Source organism: Octopus bimaculoides, chromosome 17 (genome assembly GCF_001194135.2).
Source record: "Octopus bimaculoides isolate UCB-OBI-ISO-001 chromosome 17, ASM119413v2, whole genome shotgun sequence".
Lineage (NCBI taxonomy): Eukaryota > Metazoa > Mollusca > Cephalopoda > Octopoda > Octopodidae > Octopus > Octopus bimaculoides.
Window position 1 is genome coordinate 47,859,340 of NC_068997.1, and position 19,739 is coordinate 47,879,078.

At 39.2% G+C, this 19,739-nt stretch overlaps 1 protein-coding gene across 4 annotated transcripts in view; it reads right to left on the reverse strand.

Annotated features, from left to right (window-relative positions):
* The window catches only part of LOC106881175 (unconventional myosin-XV), a 324,434-nt gene extending 316,119 nt beyond the window's left edge, over positions 1-8,315 (reverse strand). For 3 of the 4 annotated variants that reach the window (XM_052973940.1, XM_052973938.1, XM_052973939.1), the window contains exon 1: positions 8,129-8,315. The gene's annotated coding sequence lies outside the window, so the exon portion shown is untranslated. The remainder of the gene's footprint in view (positions 1-8,128) is intronic. The other variant, XM_052973941.1, reaches the window with a different exon arrangement.
* Between the last annotated feature and the right edge of the window lie 11,424 nt (positions 8,316-19,739).

Sequence of the window (19,739 nt, forward strand, 5' to 3'; positions counted from 1 at the left end):
GCTCCCACTCATGCCGCTGCATTTGCCCAAAATTCTCCAACATCACCCTCTTCACAGGCCCCTATCATATCACCGACTCCTTCACCTGCACTTCTAGCAACATCTACTGCATTTCCTGCTCTGTCCTCTATACATCGGTCAAATGGGATGCCACTAGGTTGACCGGTTCGCAGAACACTGAGACAGGCACGGCAATGACATCCTGGTCTCGCACCATTTCTGCTCTACCGGTCACTCTTTACAACACCAATGTGTTTGGATTGTCCTTGTATAGGGGCCCATCCAGACTCCAGTCTTCGCCGTGAGCAAGGATTAATCTCTTTGTTCCTTTGCACCACATGGGTTCAACTCTCCTCCCCTCTCTACCTGGATTACCACTAGATCTACCGATTCTACTTTCACTGGATTTTTTTGCTGATATCTCGAGATCTAGCAAGCTTTTGCCATTTTGCTCGACATGTGGTTTCCATCAATGCTGAGCTTGCCTTGGAATACCTGCATTACCATTTTACAGATATATCACTCCGATCAAAATTCCAACCAATACTATTCTCAACTAAGGGTTGCACATCAGCTGTGTTAACCCCCTCAAAAGGTGCTCACCATGCACTGCATGCTTCACACCAGATAATGAATCATCGCTCAGTGACAGCTCAATCCTTTCTCCATTGAGTGAGCTTTTCTTAGTCTTTTGTTCATGACTATCTGATAGACTGTTACATTTAAAATTGAAAGAACAAAATATTTTATGGTCCCTTGGTTTGGTTCTGTTTCTTTCTCAACCAACTTTTTTGCAATACTGATTTGGAACTAATTCCTACTTAATCTTGCTTTTCTCTACTTGAGAGAATATGTAAGAAAGAACCAAAATGGTTTCTTGATGTTGGTAGTATAGATACAAAAATAGCAAATAATACTTGGCATCATGGTTGCTGCTTCTCATTACCATTTCTTCCTAAACTGTTATCCTTCAAAGATTGTTGATATGTATTGCAAATGGCTGATATCTCAATTCATTTTGGATTGCAAGTAGTTTGCATCCTTCACATGCACGTGTCAGTGTTTTCCTTTCACTGAATGGTGTCAGGACATCGGTGTGCAGCATCGTGAATTGTTGAACTATTGAAGCGCAACTATAAGGTAAGGCATTTGTTTTTTGGGATTCAGTGGGGGTTTGTTGTTTATTTTTTCAAACAAACAATCCCTACTGGATTCTGGGCATTTGTCTGCCTGTAGTTGTGCTAAGTGTCTCACTTAGCTGTGAGAAGGGTATTGTTTTGGGGGCATATCCCACCTCCAAAAACAGAAAATTTTTTTCACCAATTTTTGGTGAAATTTGTGGTGCTGTGTTCCTGTATTACAATCTCTTTCGTGGGGCCTGTTGGTTATGATCTGCTGGGACTCAGTGGGTAGACTCACTGTGACGCACCTTAGGGTGATGTCCGGTTTGTTGAAACCCGCTGTTTTTTACTCGGCAGATGGATGCACCATCAGGTAGACCCGGTATATTATGATCCTCTGGGACTCAGTGGGTAGACTCACTTACTGTGATGCACCTTGTGGTGATGTCCAGTTTGTTGGAACCCACTTTTTTTTTACCCGGTTGATGGATGCACTGCCAGGCTTCACCCTTATGGACACTACCTTGGCATGGTGAAAGAGCTTACGTCCGTGTGGGGTTGCATGCTGGATGGATCATGTATCATGCCAGATATATGCCTCCACATAGGACAAACTAAACATGTCCATTGTTTCCCCAAAGCGGTACCAATTTTTTGGTGGGGACCATGTAGTGCATGGGTGATCCTGATCTGGGAGGTGCAGGCCTTCCTGCTCGGGGTGGTGGGCTACCGTTAGTCTGCCGTCTAGTTGTCCCATGTTGTCTATTTATAGATCGACCCGTCTATATCAGCTGTCATGGGGGTGTAGTACTATGGAGTTCCCAGCCAGACAGATAGTCATTCACTGATTCATTCGATGTATTATATGGGGGTTCCTCATGTTTTATATAGGAGGGTCTTTGATAGGTTATCGTGTTTGATTGGTCGGTTCCTCGGTTTGTTCAGTTGGGTCCTTGTACAGGAGGGTCCTGTTTTTAGGATTTGGTGAACGTCATCGTGCCCGGTTGGCAATGCCTGGCGTCTTGTGGCTCGTGCTGGTAGTTATTTAGAGACTTGGTGTGATGTGAAAGCTTGCTACCATGGGGAGGGTAGCTATGCTTGCTACTACGGGGCGAGTGGCCACACCACTAGGGTGACTGAGAGTCATGACCCTCTCGTTTCGGTGGAGCCCGGTGAGTTATGACCTGCTTTTGATGCAGGTGGATGCACCGCCGGGATCTGCCTGCACGCTTATATGGCGTTTGGTGCAGTAATCCTCTGTTACGTTTGGGTGGATGCACAATAGGACTTGGCTGAAATCTACTGCTAGCATTGGGTGCATGCATTGCCAGGTAGAACCTTCCGTGGCCTGCATTTCTGAGTCTAGTCGGTTGGTCGGAGGGCATTCTAGTCGGCTGGGGTGATGGTGGTCTGTCTCTTTGGTAGGGTTTAGCTTTGCGCCTCCCGTAAGTTTAACTTCATCGTTTTAGCCATGTACTCATGGAAACTGCCACCCTAGTAATATGAGTAACAATAAAATATACATATGGCAGCCAGGCGCCGTAAATCTGGTGGCCTGTGGGTCTAGGCCCACAGGTCAGGCTGATCATGATACACAAACATGCTTTGCCGGAGAGTTACCTTCCCCTGTTGTGGACAATGGACCATCTCCGCAGCAAGGTACAGTCAGTGGTCCAACTGGTTTCAGCTGGAACAGCGGCGGGAATGTTAATAAGCTCCTGTCACTGATATACGAAAGAAAGAGAGAGGGACTGTTTAGGTTAGTCTACCCTACTCATACGCTAGTAGTGAAGGGATCTCAACTTTCAGAAGATCTTGCTAAGGATCCCCTCCATGACAACCATTCTCATTTTAGAAGTGGACCGAGAGGTGGAAAGTGGGATATTACATCCCACTCCTGCAGGAAGTGAATTTCCGCTTCCCATCCCCTGCGGATCGTGCTCTATTGCCTGTCTGCTATGTCCTCAGCGTTTCTCTTCTCCCAGTCATTGGGGAGTACATTTAGAATGTAGACATGGAATAAAGCCAGTCAATAAATGCAGTAGGTGTGATAGGGAAAGCGGACACCTCCACTCGATGAGGTGCCACGCCAGTAAGTGCAATGCTCATTTTCATGCCCCAAGTCCGACTAGGTTTCCTTTTAAATGTGACCACTGCAGCCATTCTTTTTTGACCGCTGTAGGATGATCTCAGCACGAGCGCCATAAGCATCCTTTGGTTGCGAATGTGCTTGAAACGTGCCTGAAACTATGCCATATAAAGAACTGTCCTCAGGATCAGAGTAGGGTCCTGGAGCAGATGGTTGAAGAAGCGCCCCCCCCCTTCCTCATTCAGAGAGAGAGAGATGGAGACTGTAGAGGAGGAGGAAGCCTCCTCGAAAAAGGGAGGAAAAAGGAAGAAGGTGGGTAACAATTGCTGCCCACCAAGGGATCCCAAAAAGGAGACTGAAACTGTAGAGGGAACGAAAATCTTCCAGACAAAACAGAACTCCATGCTCCATGGTAAAAACAAAAGGAAAACGGAGCATTGCCAGCAGTTACTAATACACTGCTGGCATGTTCCAAAACCCCATCGGTGGGAATTGTGCCATTGACAGTGGAAATTGGCCTCACTATGTGGAGGAGGAATCTTTAGTCTTCTTCCACAAGGGACGGGCAGTACATAAAGTTTATGCAAAAGTTTGCCAAAGGTCAGAGGAGAGGGGTTCTGACCTGCACTCGGGATCCCGATTGGCCTCCGCAGGTAGCTGTGGAGGTCGTGTAGGAGACTAATCTCTGCAAGGTGACAAACTCCTTCACTGAAGATACGTTTCGCTTCCTGCTGAAGCACCCTGACCTAGCACCGTTGAGGTGCTTGTATGAGGCATTGAGCCTGGTCGGCTATCAGCAGGTAAGAAAATAATGGTAGAACAAAGTTAAGAGGTTTAAGTGCCTTGTATTGAAAGGGTGTATAACCCATTTAAAAAAAATATTATAGGCTTAGAGCCTCATTTTTAAGGACCTTGCATCCAAAATGAACAGAAGAGGTTTATAACCTCAATTAGATGTATAAAGAACAATGTTTTGGGAAGCAGCGACTGGCAGGTGTCATCTGCCTTCCCTCACCAATTTCATCTATTCATTTTTCATTCATTCCATCCTGTGTTTTGTCTAGCCCACAGCTACTTCTGTGTATGGCATTTATGGCCAATTTTATGAAATAAAGTAGCCATTCCTAATAGCCAGCAGTGGATTAAAGATTTAATCAAATGCTTTGTAGTTCCTAGGGAAATGGTGGTGGGGAACTAATTTTACAAAATTGTCACTAGACCATCCTGCTCCCATGCCAAGTGAACACAGCCTCTCTGCATTTCCCAGTAGTAACCATTGACAGAGTCTATCAATGGACCCAGAATTGTCAGTCTTTGCAGTGGAACCAAAAGCCTTAAAGTTTCATTTACTCAACTATCTCCACTTAAGTAGGGATGTAGTTCCAGTTTGTGCAATATATTTTTGAAAGTAGTATAAACGCAAGATGTAAATTTGGTGTCTTTTCATTTAAGACTGAAAATGGCCCCAAATATGTATTAGGGGCCAAATTGAATTATTGTAGGTGATAGAAAATCTTCACATATTAACCCATAGAGGGGAGAAGCTATATCATGTAAATTAATGATACACAACATTCACACAAAAAATCCCACAAAAAGAAAGGGAGAAAAATGGGTATCATTGGTTTCTGTGATGAATATGGTTTTAATCTCAATGTAGCAAAGCTTAAACTCATTCGAGTGATGTGATAAAATATTTGACAAAATAACTATGAAATAAGATGGTTAGAAAGAAGTCATTCATTTTAAAGGGTGTGACAAGACTGGTTGTGTGTGACATGCATGCCTTTTACTCTCAAAGGCTAAATATCTTCATGAGTGGAACAAACCTTCAAGTTATCTCTTTGGATTTTTAGAAACCAGAACAGGATTTTTTTCTGAAGACTTGTGCAACAACATAATGAAATTTACATTTCATGAACGAATTGCCCAGCTCCTATGTAGTCACATGAGTTGCTAGAAATAACCTAAATGTCTCTCAAATTACACCTTATAGCTTTTAAAAGGAAAATCCCATTGGACAATGTAGTCTTAATGGTAAAGATAAAATAGGGTAGTGAAGATTAGATCACAAGTTACTTAAGACCAACCGGTTGGAGCCCCAATTACTGAGTTTTGGAGTCCATCTTTCAATCCAGAATAGCTAACCTTGAACAACTTAAAATTGTGATAACTGAAGCCCACCAAAATTTTTCTTTTTTTATATTTAGAATTATTTGTTGATTCCTAAGTTATAATTTTTCAGAGTTAGTCCCTCTTACAGATTCTTATCTCTCCAATGCTTTGATGACCAAATCTTCTAAAAACTAATGACGGGTTAAAAAAAAAAAAAAAAATGGCAGACTCCCCAAAGACTCATGATCAAGCAGCTTTGCTTAAGCAGTCCGAGGGCCTAAGTTTGCACAAGTGTTCATCTATCTCTTCCCTTTGAAAGTAAGCCCACTGTTCAACTAACATGCTCATCAAAATCCGACCTTAGAAGAATAAGTAAATTTATTATTGATATGATGAACCCCAGAGTAAAGAGTAATGTCAATTTACCACTTTAGAATAGTATGGGTGACATCACATGGTTCTGTTCATTAGATAGTGAAAGGAAAACGTTATACAAGTAATTGATACAAGTAATTATCAATCTACATCACAGAAGTTGTTGGATAAAGCAAATTGCCTTTACTCAAAGATTTAATATCATCCCATTGAAGAAAGACATAACTGACAGGTAAGCATCGATATCCTTTAGGGATAAGAGCTGGACACGAAATGACCAAGATAATTTTGATGCAACAATGAGGTCTTTGGACGTCTCAAATTATAGACTTGGTTGGCTTATTCCTGCTTTCAAAAATAAAGTTCCTTAACATTAAAGGAGGGTTTTTGCAGGGACGATGAATTATTCACATTAACTGGCTCCCCTTTACAAGTTGTGGATAGGGCTAGAAAAGCTTTGTAATGCTTTCGAATATTATATCTAACTAGCATTCCTTAAAATTTATCAAAGGTAGTAAACTTCTTGGACGTTACCTTAAATCTCAAGAATGGTTTGTTCTCTTATAATAAACTGAATAAAACAATACAGTACATTAATACTAATGTCATATAACCAGTTATAAATGGTGTAATAAGAATATCAAATCTTTCAGCTAATGAAAACATTTTTAATAACCACCCATCATTGTATAACACAGCACTTAGTGGTTTCCACAAGAACATTTATATAAGAAATACAATATTTAAAAGTAAACTCTTTCCAGGCTTAAGTTAAATATTGACATTCCATCAGTAAATGAGCCTGTTGAACAATGGATTTCCCATATAGATATTATAATTTTATAACAGATTCAGTAACAGGCAGTTAGGAACAATTCCACAAGAAAGTAGGAAATAATTATTTGGTTCACCCCTCCCTTTTCCCTTCAAGTTGAGAATCTCCAAATTATTCTTTAAGATCATTGAAAAAAAGTTTCCTACAGGTCTACAGACCATCTTTAACAAATCTAGTTAAAGCTGTCGTATTCAACATCACCTAATTTAGGCTCCGTCATTGCAGCTAATAGACTTAAACTTAATACAAAGGAATCTATGGAACAATCAGGTGTAGTAATCTGAATCCCCCCCTACCCAAAAGACTTATAAATGCCAATCCCCAAAATCTTATACCTTCTATATATACATATATCACCATCCTAATGTGGTCGATGCCAGCCCCCTCTGGCCCATGTCAGTGGAATGCAAAAAGCACCCACTACACTCCGGAGTGGTTGGCATTAGGAAACACACACACACACCTTATCTATCCCCACACACACACACACACACACTATCTATTCCTATATATATATATATGTGTGTGTGTGTGTAGGAATGTGTATATATATATATATGTATACATGCACTTTATATCCATGTATATTTTAATTTGCAACTGCTCTGGTGGACATTAAGTGTTACAGGAAAATCCTAACTTATGAAAGAAAAATATCCCGTTAGACAACAAGCAGACATCTGTTACTAACGGTGACAACAGGACACTATCGATTAATGGGAAATATAACAATACCTAGGACTTACATTAACTGAATGACATTTAAAACAGTGGTAGTGGTGGGACTAAAAATTTAGCATTATTTATAAATTAGAAGATTGCTTTTATACACGAGGTGAAGAATTAAACACCAAGATGTGGAACATTGATCGTCAAAAATTTAATAGCTTAATTTTAGTTTTGTAAATAGCTTAAAGTATAAAGAGCAATATCTGCGACACTAAGATTTCCGAATTTGAGGTGGGTGGGAAGCAGAATTTTTGCTTCAATCAACGACCTGGGCTAAATGTTTGTTAATGAATGATGTCGGCTGAAAGGTATCATCCGCAAGCCACAGGTGGTGGTTTAAAATTGGGGACGGATGATTTAACAATGGTATTTATTTAGCGGTTCATGGGACAAATGCACACAATTAGATAATTAAAGTTGTACTTTGTCGGAGTTAGGAAATTCAAGATGTAAGAAGGTGGGTGGAAAACATTATCACGATGGAGTTTATGTTCTTATAACAGAAAATGGTTGTCTTAGACACGAGATCTTTGACTGCAAGGAAAGCGCTGTCCATTAGTATTCATATGTATGTAATTAGAAAATTAATACACACTGTATCATAGCTGTCGAAACAAAGGAACCTTAAACAGTCGCTAGAAACCGCAGTTAAATTTCCAATTCCTTTCACGCGAAATGAAGAAAATTCGGTGCTTTAAATATCCCCTAGAAAAGGAATACCTTTACACGGACAAACTGACCTAGGGTTAAACAGTGTCAAGTGAATGACTAACTTCAAAAAGTTATAAGCAAAACACTAGTTTGTAAGACGAGTTAAATAAAATATATACACAGACATGCATGTATGTATGTATAATGTCTCACCTGCATATATAGCTGTAGCGGTTTAATAGGTAAGCTGCTATTCACACGTGTTTGTCAGTCAGCAAAATACAGCCATAGTCTCGAGGGAGGACAGACAACGATGATAGTTATATATATTAACAGCAGTCTAGCAGCCGCTTCTTAACGACGACTCGGCTTACCTCCACAAATTTCACTGCTGTTAATGAACAAGTCCCGTTGGTGTAGGTGCTGCTTGTGACCTTGGTGGTTGGTTGGCCGGGTGGTGGCCGTTTGAAATGCAGGAGATAATTCAGATAGTGGTGATAGTGCTGACAGTGGTGGCGAGGGCGGTCAGATGGGTTGGCTTATATTGTTTTTACTTGAGTCATCCACGATAGAAATTGTCACAGATTTAAAACCAGTTAACGAAAACAGGCGAAGATACAAAAATGAGTGATGGAAAGTATAAGTAGTCTAGTTAGATAAGGAAGCTATGACAAAGTCGTGAGTTGAAGATCTAAAAGTACTGAAATATTTTTAAATAATGAAAACAAATGTGAAAAGACTAAGAAAGTAAGAAAGAAGGGACGAAATGAGTTCGGTAGGAATAGGTTTCCGTAGAAACGGACGACATTTGTCGTTGTCTGCAGTGTCGAAAGGAATGCAGACGACACAGACGTATGTTGTGACGGGATTTTCATTGTTCACTTAAAAACCAAAAAATTGAATAAACATTTCACTGAAAATAGCAACGAACTATTTCTTTAATATTATCCCTGTTCTCCGTTTACAAACTACCCTGAAAGTTTTCCCTTCCCTTGCGAGGAAGGGGGCAAACAAGAATGTAAAAGTTTTAAGCGATCAAGTTTGTATTATTTAACTCCCGGTCTGTTCAGTTGTTTGTTGATAAGAAACCATGACAACTAATCAATATCAGTAAACATGCTAAGCGTCAGCTAGACACTATCCACCGAGCCTGCGATGTTGATAGGTTTCGGTCACGTGAGCAATAACATCGAGCTTGTTAGAGATATCGGAAATGAAGTGGTTCATTATTTTAAGGGTCTGTGTCACAGGCCTAAATGAGATTAGCATCTATCGTTCATAGAATCTGTACTGGCATATGTGGGAGACTGGTATGTAGCGGACTTGATCAAGCAAAACTTCAGAGATTGCCATGATTATATGCAAGGCTCTTTACTCGACAGAAACTTAATTTTGAAGCAAGGCCTAAACCAAACAATCCTTTAGTCCTGGAACCTGTAGGATTCCTTAAAACCAGTGGAACGCTCGATATGAATACTTTGCTTCTGAGATAGAAATAGGTATCATATAGAGGGCTACAGTAAGTAATTCTTCACATTGTAAATGCTGCGGTGACGATGGCTACAACATGTGAAGAAATATCGCCAATTGAAAGCATTTTTCAAGTCACAGAAGGAGACGTTTATAGGGGCTGATCCCCTTACTGTGATTTTAATTTCTTCGGCGTTTCCCTTGAGCGAAATGTCAAATGAGAATTCCAAGGATGCATGAGGGGTATTCTAGCGTCTTTACGACTGTTTGAGGTAATGCTCAGAGTGTCGGATTCGAAATAAAATTCTTAAATACCCTATATGCTGGTGTATAATACGACTGGGTGTACAAGACGGTCACCAGGATTTCCATTCAAAAAGTAGGGTTTGAGCTATACTTATGTAAGACAACCTCAAATTTTCGTGGAAAATAGCTCGAGCTCCGAAGACGCAGGGTTTCCTAGATATAAGGGTTGGGTGAGCTGTACCTTCCCCAGTGACCCCTGACACCTCTGCATTTGTGTTTCAATAGCATTTTAACTAAGCTTCAATCAGTAAACTTTGCATGCAACAATTCTGTAGTCTTGTTCACGAGAAACATGCCATATTTCTCTCTAAGATTGCTTATTGGTAAATCTAATACTAGCTTGGCTGTCTTCAGAAACTAATTACAAACAAACCTAAAGGATTCTGGTGCAAATTTAACATTGCAGGGAAACAGTTTAAAATGGGAATTAACTGAGTGTTTTACCAAAATGATGTGTTTGTATATACTGTAACACTGCCAAAGTGTCAAGAGAAAATGGACAAACCTTTCATGGCGATAACATTTTTGTCAAATCACAGGAGTTTCTAGGTTTGTGTCTTAGGACCTACGATGCTGAATCGTTAAAACGACTAATGATTAATAGCTTAAACCATCCTACTGTAAGTTGAACTGTTTCAAGGACTTGCCAACCCAATCACTGCAGGCGTTTTATTACTGCCTTTGCAGAAAAATGCAATAGATACGTTTAAGGGAAGACAAAACTGATAGAAATATCTAAACCCTACAAGGGTAAAGAAACTGAAGATTTAACGTGTTTTCCACCCTTTTATATGGCTGCGAAACCTGACACCTGAAGACCTGCCACAGAAAGAAACTGAACGATTTTGACTAGATGTCTGGGAAAAAAAATCTAGACAAAGAAGGAATTTATCAACAACAAGGTGGTCAAAAGAACAGACCAATGCTCAGTGTCCATCCCTATTTACAAGTGTCGACTGAATTAGGTGGGACTTGTTGTAAAACCACCGACGAACAGGCTTGTCAACGAAGTCCTTAAGAGGAACCCTCAAGGTCAACTATAAGATGAGCTGGCACCAGACAATCGATAGGAACCTTAGTGATCCTTACATGGATTCTACTTAAATTCTCGTCATGCTCCACTTCGCCTAATGAAATGGAAAGCAGAGAGAGAACGACCTCAAAATCCCACATCCGATTACTTTTCTAAAAGGAAAAGGGAATCCTTATTGGCTATTGACCAACTCGAGCCGAAATGATTTCGGATAACATTTCAGACGGTGACTAGAGCACGCAGATAAATTCGTTGCACCATTTAGGCTACAGCACTACATCTGGTCCGTATAGAGCTTATATGAGCACGGTGGTAAGAAACGAATGAGAGCTGAACTGTTAAAAGTCTTCGTAGAAGAAACCCCGCTCAGGCATTTCGTCCCTTAACTTCTAAGGGGCTAGGCCGCATTCAGGTCATGACTCCTGGGTGTCCTGTTGACACTTAGCCACTTGGTAATCGGAGACTTGTGTATTTAAATTGCCTAGAGATTCCGTATAGTTATAACTTCTCTCCGTTGACTCAGCTGATGACAGATACTGCTGGAGTAAATATTGAAAAGACATCGAAAGCAAGAATATTTCCAAATCAGTTTTTTCTGCCTCTATGCCTCATTGTCCTGCTGCAGAATCGAAACTAGATCGCTAAATAGCAGTTTAATCACGGCTTAGCAAATCATTTCATGTAAATGGCCGATTAACTGACCAAACATCGAACCATCATGCCATTCGACCTTCTATAACCTAACGTAGCTTATAAATTTTCAGTGCTAATTTCAGAATGTTGAAGCTGTTACAGGGATAACTCTATTCTCATTCACCAGCCGTGGGCAGATACAGAATGTCGAACAGTTTCAATAACTCCATATTCCTGTTTCCATTCTCCAGTCGAGCAGATTTGCCGTCATGAATTTAACAGATTTCTCCAGTTGTGACAGCGTAATCAGAGAGCTATTAGAATCGACTATTTTGTCAGACAACAGAGTTTGTTTCCCCAGTGTGTGTAAATAATTGGTTATACTTTCCGTTGAAAAACTAACATAGAAAATACGATGTGCAGTGGTAAAGTTTGTTTGTTGTTCATTTACACGCAGCCAGCAACCTCTATAGATGAACAACCTCCCATACAACAGTCCTAAACCAAATAGAACATCCGTAGATATGTGATCGAATGTAGCGACTTTGGCTTAGTTACCAGCCTCAAGAAGACCAACATCGTGGGTCAGGCTACATCGGACATCCCAAACATACATATTGGAGACAACAGACTACAGGAGGTGGAGAAGTTTATCTTGGCTCTACCGTCACCTACAACATATACCTTGATGCCAAGCTCAATATACGCATTGGCAAGGCACTCGAATGATTCTTTCGGCTCGCCGCTTTATGCTTTCCCTAATAATTTTGAAATGGTTTTAAAGGTATTTTTCTAATTGCAGATGGTTTAACTGGTGCAGTCAGTTCAAGATAACCGGTTTCTCACTCAAGAAAATATTTCATTCTCAGTGCCAGGTATCGGCTATCATAAACAGCTAAATCATGTTAGTATAAAATACGAAGTGAAATATATTTTTCATCAAGGGTGAAGATAATATTTCGAGGCCGAGATTGACAGATCGATTTCTTGCAATACATTTCATCAACCCTGGAAGAATGAACGCAAAGTTGACGAGATATGAACTCAAGATTACGAGACAAATGACAGTTCCAACTCCACTGTGAAAACGGGTAGATATCTAACAAAGTTATTGCCTGTGAAAACCGATGAAATATGAATATTATATTTTAATTATCAGCTTGACTAAGAAAGTTAAACGGATTCGTTAAATTATTTAACCGACCTAATATAACCGGTTTAATTAAAACAAAAGCTTCGTCACTCCCGGATAAGCTGAGAGTAAAACGAATAAGAAAGCCTAAAATGAGGTAAACAGGAAAAGTATCAGAAAATTTTGAGGCTGATTCACACGCCACAAAAGCAAAAGAGACACTACAGTGAGAAAGTTACTATTTGCAATTAACGTTGACTAATTTGTTTCGTAATTAAAAATACCTGTAATAAAAACTTGTTGGGAACTAAGATGCGGAAATTAGGTTTTTAGAAATGACGCGAAACATCTTGAAATCTACCAATAATTCATGAACCGTATCCAATTGGATCATATAGATCTAGCAACGTGTGACTATCTCAACATTTAATATATTAACGTATTGTAATATATTTAATAGCTGGTCAGGTTTTCTTAAATATCGCCATTACTAATTAGAAAAGTTTCCCTAAAATATAACTTCAGACGGTGGAAAGCTTTTTCAAACATCAGATGGAAAATGTACTCCCACGATAAATACCATTAAGACACACAAACCAAGATCGGACTAAAATCTTGAAAATCGCCTCCTTACTTCTTACAACCATTTGGAGGCAACCCATTTCATATAAAGTATCTGCATTAACCCGCATCTAGAACTTTAAGTTCCGTCAAAAACTATGATCAGTTATTCGTAAGCTCTGATACGACCCAAAATCTAGAGATAAGTATACAACATGCCCTTTTCTGATACGGTGTCCAGTTATAAAAGGTCTTGTCACGAAATCCTAAACAATACCAATGAGGCAGCTAATGACTTATGTACCCCACTAGAAATTGATAGAATGGGCACCATCAAAGCCTACTGAACCCCTTTTACTTCAGGAAAAAAATTACAGCAACATTTCAACATTAAATCAATTTATTCAAATCTAATATGGGGATAATTAGCAAAACGACGTTGAATTCTACTCTACCATCTAAGGACAAATCACGCTGCCATTATAGAGCAACTAAAATTGTCAGTTTGTATTTATAACCGGACAAAAATTATTACATCCAATTCGTCATTTGTGATTACCACTGTAAAGTACTAATTTCTCGTGATTGGCATCGAATTAGACACCTCGTCTACATCTCTCCCATCAAAGGGAAATCTTACTATTAGTCTGAAAATATTTATTTTATAATAATGGTTTCAAATTTTAGCACAAGCCCTGAAATTTCGGGAGAAAGGATAAATCAATTTCATCGACCCTAATGTTCAGCTGGTACATATTTCATCGACCCCTAAAGAATTTAAAGGCAAAGTCGACCCCGAACAAATTCGGACGAAATGCCGCTAAGCATTTTGCCCAGCATGCTTACGACTGCTAGCTCACCGTCTTATAATAATGGTTTCAAACATTAGTTCAAGGCCAGCCATTTCGGGGGAGGGGGTTAGTCGATTCCATCGACTCCAGTGTTCAAACTGGTACTTATTTTATAGACCTTAAGATGGAAGGCAAAAATCAACCCCGGTGGAATCTGAACTCAGAACCTAGCGACAGACCAAATATCACTATTTCGCCCGGCTTGCTAACGATTCTGTCAGTTCATCGGGAAGGCGGTGAAGAAGCACAGCAACGAACGCTTCGAGGTTACTATAGTGTAGGAATGACCTGGTTAAAATTAGCGACCTAGGGGCTTTATTACATGACTCGAATTTTCATCGGATTACAACGAGACGATGGATTGCAATTGAGGAACACCCACCCCACCGTCAATCCATAGATTCAGTAAATACTGCTTTATATATACATACATATATAATACATACACAAAAAAACTATATATATATATATACACACACACACACAGACACAAAAAAAGAACAAGAACTTTTCCCTCCATTCCTCACCCTCTCTTCCTATCCTATATATCTCTTCACCCTACACATTCAATACTATAAGAAGCATTCTCTCAAGGTGAAATCAAAATTTGATGACCCTACAAGACTAGGTGAAAGCGCTAATTTATAAAACATGTGACATGAATAAAAATCTGTAAATATACAACCATCCAGACATCTGAGTACCTGATTATTATTTATTCTCATATATAATTCCTGTACATCACCTCCAAACCTTCCAATATAATATATGTATATATATATATATATACTGGTTTCAAATTTTGGGATGAAGCTAATCGATTACATCGATCCCAGTGCTCGATTGGTCCTTATTTTAAGGACTCCAAAAGGATGAAAGGCAAAGCTGACCCCGGTAGTATTTGAATTCCGAGCGTGAAGATGGACGGAATGCCGCCAAGCAACTTACCCGGCATGCTAATGATTTATCCGTTGAAATTTAGTCCAAAGAAACTAGCTTTCTTTATCTAACTAATCATCTTAGAATATAGTTAGGAACGTTTCCCGAAGAAACTCAGACAAACAAACACTGCTACCCCTTATGCCCAGGCAAGAGAGAAAGAAAGCCGATATTCCAAGTGGGCACATCGTCAAAAGAACCAGTTTTCCGAAAATTATTCCAAACCATTCCTTGAAGTAAAATCAATCGCTTTGATCAAATTCGTATGTCTTTATCCGAAAATTCGTTCCGGAACGAGAAGTTATTGCCAAAGACAAATTTCAACCTAAACAGTATTAAAATGCAAAATACTGATATTTAATTTTGGTAAGAGTAGAAATTCACTCAAGTCTGGCCGAAGAAAATGGCCATGTAATGGAGTGAGGATTTGACAAGCAAAAACAGTTCACTACTGCATAGCAGGGTGTATGGAGATCACAACACACTAAGGACTTTTGTCTGTCATAAGCCGTAGCACAAAAAAAAAACAAAAAAAAACCGTAGTCTAATTCGGTTTTCATAGTATTTGACAGATTACAACACTTCCACGGACAGGTTACCAGTTTATCAAAGGGCTAACTTCCCAGCAATTGCTGGAATTCATTTCCAGCTGAGTGGACTGGAGCAACATGAAATTAAGTGTTTTGTTCAGGAACGCAAGAAATTGAAAACGCAATCTTGTCATGAAGGCAACAACCTAACCCCATGACCACATTGTAAAAACTAAACGAAAACTTCCTTTGCATAAATAATGCATAGTCCGCTGCTAAGAAAAACAACTTTTACTTCATGAAAATCCTTCAGACAAACCCCGCAAGATCTTATCCTAAACTACTATGTCACTATTCAGCCTAGCAAAACGATATATCGAAAGAAATAGCTGCAACATCAATAGCATCACTATGCTACGATGCTCATCAATAACATATGCAGAAGAACAATAGCTTAAGGGCTGGCTGAATCTGCCTTATCCGTCTGCTGTTACCACCAACAGAAACTGCTGGCTTAGTGAAAGGACCGTGAAAAGAGTGCGATACGTCTAGACATGATTTATCCCTACATTTGAGTGTACAGCCTCTGAACACTGCTAGGACGTAGTATATAACTGGAAAAAGATTACAATAGTTTCACCGCCCATCCGCATACTACAGAATTACTAAATCAGATTTGGTATGGAGATACACAACTTTATTTTACCCAGTGTTAGAGAAAATCTATTGATAAGCCTACGGTGTTTAAAAGATAACACCATGGTTTCTACATACGTATTCAAAAGTTTTGGGCTCCAATTATGATAAAGAAATGGTTTTTGGTACTGTCAATTGCCCCATAAACTCTACAGAGTTTTTATTGTTTTGAGTGAATGAGTGTTCCTTCCCTAATTGATATAAAGTGTTGCGAGATATCAATTCTTCTCGGAATGGCGAGTTGTAATTACACTCATTTAGTAATATCTTCAGTATATGGATCTCATTGCTAGATAAGCTATCTTTCATATGAATCAAGCTGTTTTTCAGCTTTATTGAAAGCTGTTATATTACCTGAGGAAACGAATCGATGATGATCAACCGGATGCCCACGGATACTACGGACTACACTAATCCCAAGAATACGGACTGCGATTTGTGTAAACGCTGTGCCTAGAAATATAAACACTGAATACTAAAAGATAGTAACTTTCACAGAACACAGAAGGGATCGATATCAGTTTCAAAATACTTTGGCATTAAGTAAACCGAGTAACACTATAAATCCAATAACTTGCTCAATATCATTGTATTCTTCTACTTTCGATATTCAGCAGATATGAACTAAAGGCGTGATAAGAAAAGCATCAACAGCACTAATATAGGATACAGAACTGAAAGTATATTAACCATATTTCCAAGCTGTATCATTCACCACTTCACATTTACACACAAAAAGTTACTTTTAACTTCTTGAAGTATGAAGGTTTGGCACTTGAGTCGCACCGAAAGCAGAGATAAGAGAAAGGTCTTTACCCAACAGTTGGGGGCTAATAGCTGGTTTGATGGATTCAATAGTACTAGGCTGGAAATTAAAGATATGACAACCATTGAAAATGCAAGTTAGAAAAGCAGTTGCATATTATTATTTTTTTTTTTTTACCACAAGCCCTTTTGTGAAGTCTTTATTATCGTAGAGAATGAGCAAGGTCTCACCACGAATTCGACTCGAATATACGTACATTCACACACAAGCATTCTCATCCGAGATGTATTTGCCTTGCAAGTTGTTTGGTGACCCCAGTGGTGGTGGTGCTATGTAAAAAAAGAAAAAGAAAGCACCCAGTATACTCTGTAAAGTAGCTGGCATTATGAAGGGTACCCATTTGTAGAAACTATACCAAAGCAGACACTAGAGCCTTGTGCAGATCTAGCTCCTGTAAAACTATATACCACAAGCCAGCATGGAAAACAGACATTAAATGATAGACAGGCAGGCAGGCACACCCGTTAAAAGTTTTTCCAGGAAAAAGACATTTGAAGTTTCAGCTTACTCATATTTGGCACTGACGAAGACAAGCCAGGTGAAACTTCTAAATCAGACAAACTTTCCCTTGTAAAAGTTTAATATGTATTCTAGAAAATACTGAGTAACCTTTCAGTTTAATGTTAAATCATCTTTACATGTAACTTGACAAACACTAACACACATAGATCTACGCATGTATATACGAGGCGAGTCAGAGTAATGAAAATTTTGTCGGCATTGATATTTGAATCACCCGAACCACTTTCATATTCCTGTAACTAAAGTCTGCCCTAGCAGCATCCCCACTATCTTTTACAACTGAGGTAACGAGCTATCTCCCGACAGCAAGAAATCTATTCCTACCTCTATTTACCTGACATATGCTTCGTTTGAAATCCTAGACCCAAAGATAAGGGAACTTCACCTCAGCGTGAGAATCTAAAGGAAACTAAGTACAGCAAAATATTTAGTCTAGCCCTCCGATTCTGAATAATCAGAAATATTAAGTAGAACGTTGTGTTAAGAACCAATATACGACATCTACTGAACATTTGCATTTAAGAAAGTGCAACGAAAAATGGTATAACCAGTCAGTTGCAATATAAAAATTGTTCAAATTTAATCCTTATAGGAACACAAAAGAGATGAATTATTACTCATCATATAAAATGGTTAAATATTGAAATCAACTATAGGCACAAGTCTGGAGATGGGACTCTGGGAAGAGCTCGTACCTTTGGCGTCCGTGACGTTGCTCCCTACCTGGTGAAGTGGATGGGCATCCCTGGCTCTTACTCAACCACTAAATCTCGTGTGCTGACTCAGTGCCACATCCCGGTACATCGTACCAGCTGGCGATATAAAGCATGAGATGATGTTGGCGTTGACAGCACCACTAGGCGGGTGGAGGTGCTGCAACCACAGCCGAGGAGCCTCAAGACCATGTGTCAAGACATGAAATAGGAATCTCAAGACTGAAGGCGAGCCATGATACTTCGTGGACCTCTGCTAGCAGTCAGACAGTTCCACTTAGTCTTTCCTAAATGCAAGTGGTTGGGCTCCAGGTTAGCACCCTGTTGTTGGAAAATCCTCAAGCTACGAAATATAGTTTAATATGTAAAAATATGGCAGCAGTCGTAAACGATGCTGGACTACTTTGACTGCCTCATGTGCTACTCAACACAGGAGCACCTAAGTCACAATTCCTTCATTTCGGGATAGGGATGATGAAATCGATTTTTTAAAATTCCTAGTAATAGATTGGTACTTTATTTTATCGACTCTTAGAAAAATCAAAGTCAATTTCTGAAATTTGATCTCAGTAAGAAGCGAAACCAAGTACAAGATATTTTATTTAACTCTTTGCTAACACGCTGCCAATGCAAATTAAACAGTGACTAATCAGTAATTTAATGAGGATACAGAAAGTAATGGAAACGCCAAGGACTGAAATAAGCCAACTGAAAGATCTGTTATCAAAACCAGTCTGTAGTTGTGAAACCTTGTGAAATTTGAACTCAGCACTGCAAGCTAATGAAACAGCATTAAAGTACTTCATTTCTTATGGTTGTCCACTGAATTCGACGATGACCATTTTTGAATGAGTACAACATCTGGACAAACACACAGGCGCAGACAAACTCCGAATAAAAGAATACTGTAGAGAAATTTAAATTGAATAGTCTCAAAAAAAAATTTTTTTTTACTACGAAAGGGGAAAAAAACCGACATAAAAAAGATTTCGAAATATGTAGAAGTTCGGTTTTTTAAAACGACTGTTTATGTTAAAGGAAGACAAAAGCCAAACGTTACTTGCGTTTAAGCTAAAGTTTGCCAGGTCATGTTAACAACAGCATTGGAGAATGAATAGATTTTAAAAGGCATTTGATGTAGCTGTTTCCCGAGTTATAAAGTGAATTATCTAGCATTGTTAATGCAGTGATTGTCACGAAATATCAACCAATCAAGAATTAGAATCTTGTCGATATCCCATTCCATGACGAGAAATTAGTGATCGTGTATTGAAAGGTGATTGGCTCAGTGCCTGTAATTAAAAAACAAAGAATAAAGACTCATACCCTTTACAGAGACAACTCACTAGACTAGAAGGACGAAATTACTCTTAAACAGGAGAGCTGAACTGATCAGTGTTAGGGATAAGCTGTATAAAAGCCCCAGATCAATATTTTCAATTTCGTGAGATTATCAGGCACTGGATGACTGCTTGCAATAAAGTTAACTCCACTAAAGGTAACCAAGAACCACAAGAACTCGAAGTTATTGCGGAAGGCACTTGCTTAAGGTGCCGGTCAGTGGGATAGGAGCTGAAACCTGGAGGGCATGAGGGATTTTATTAGGTTGCAA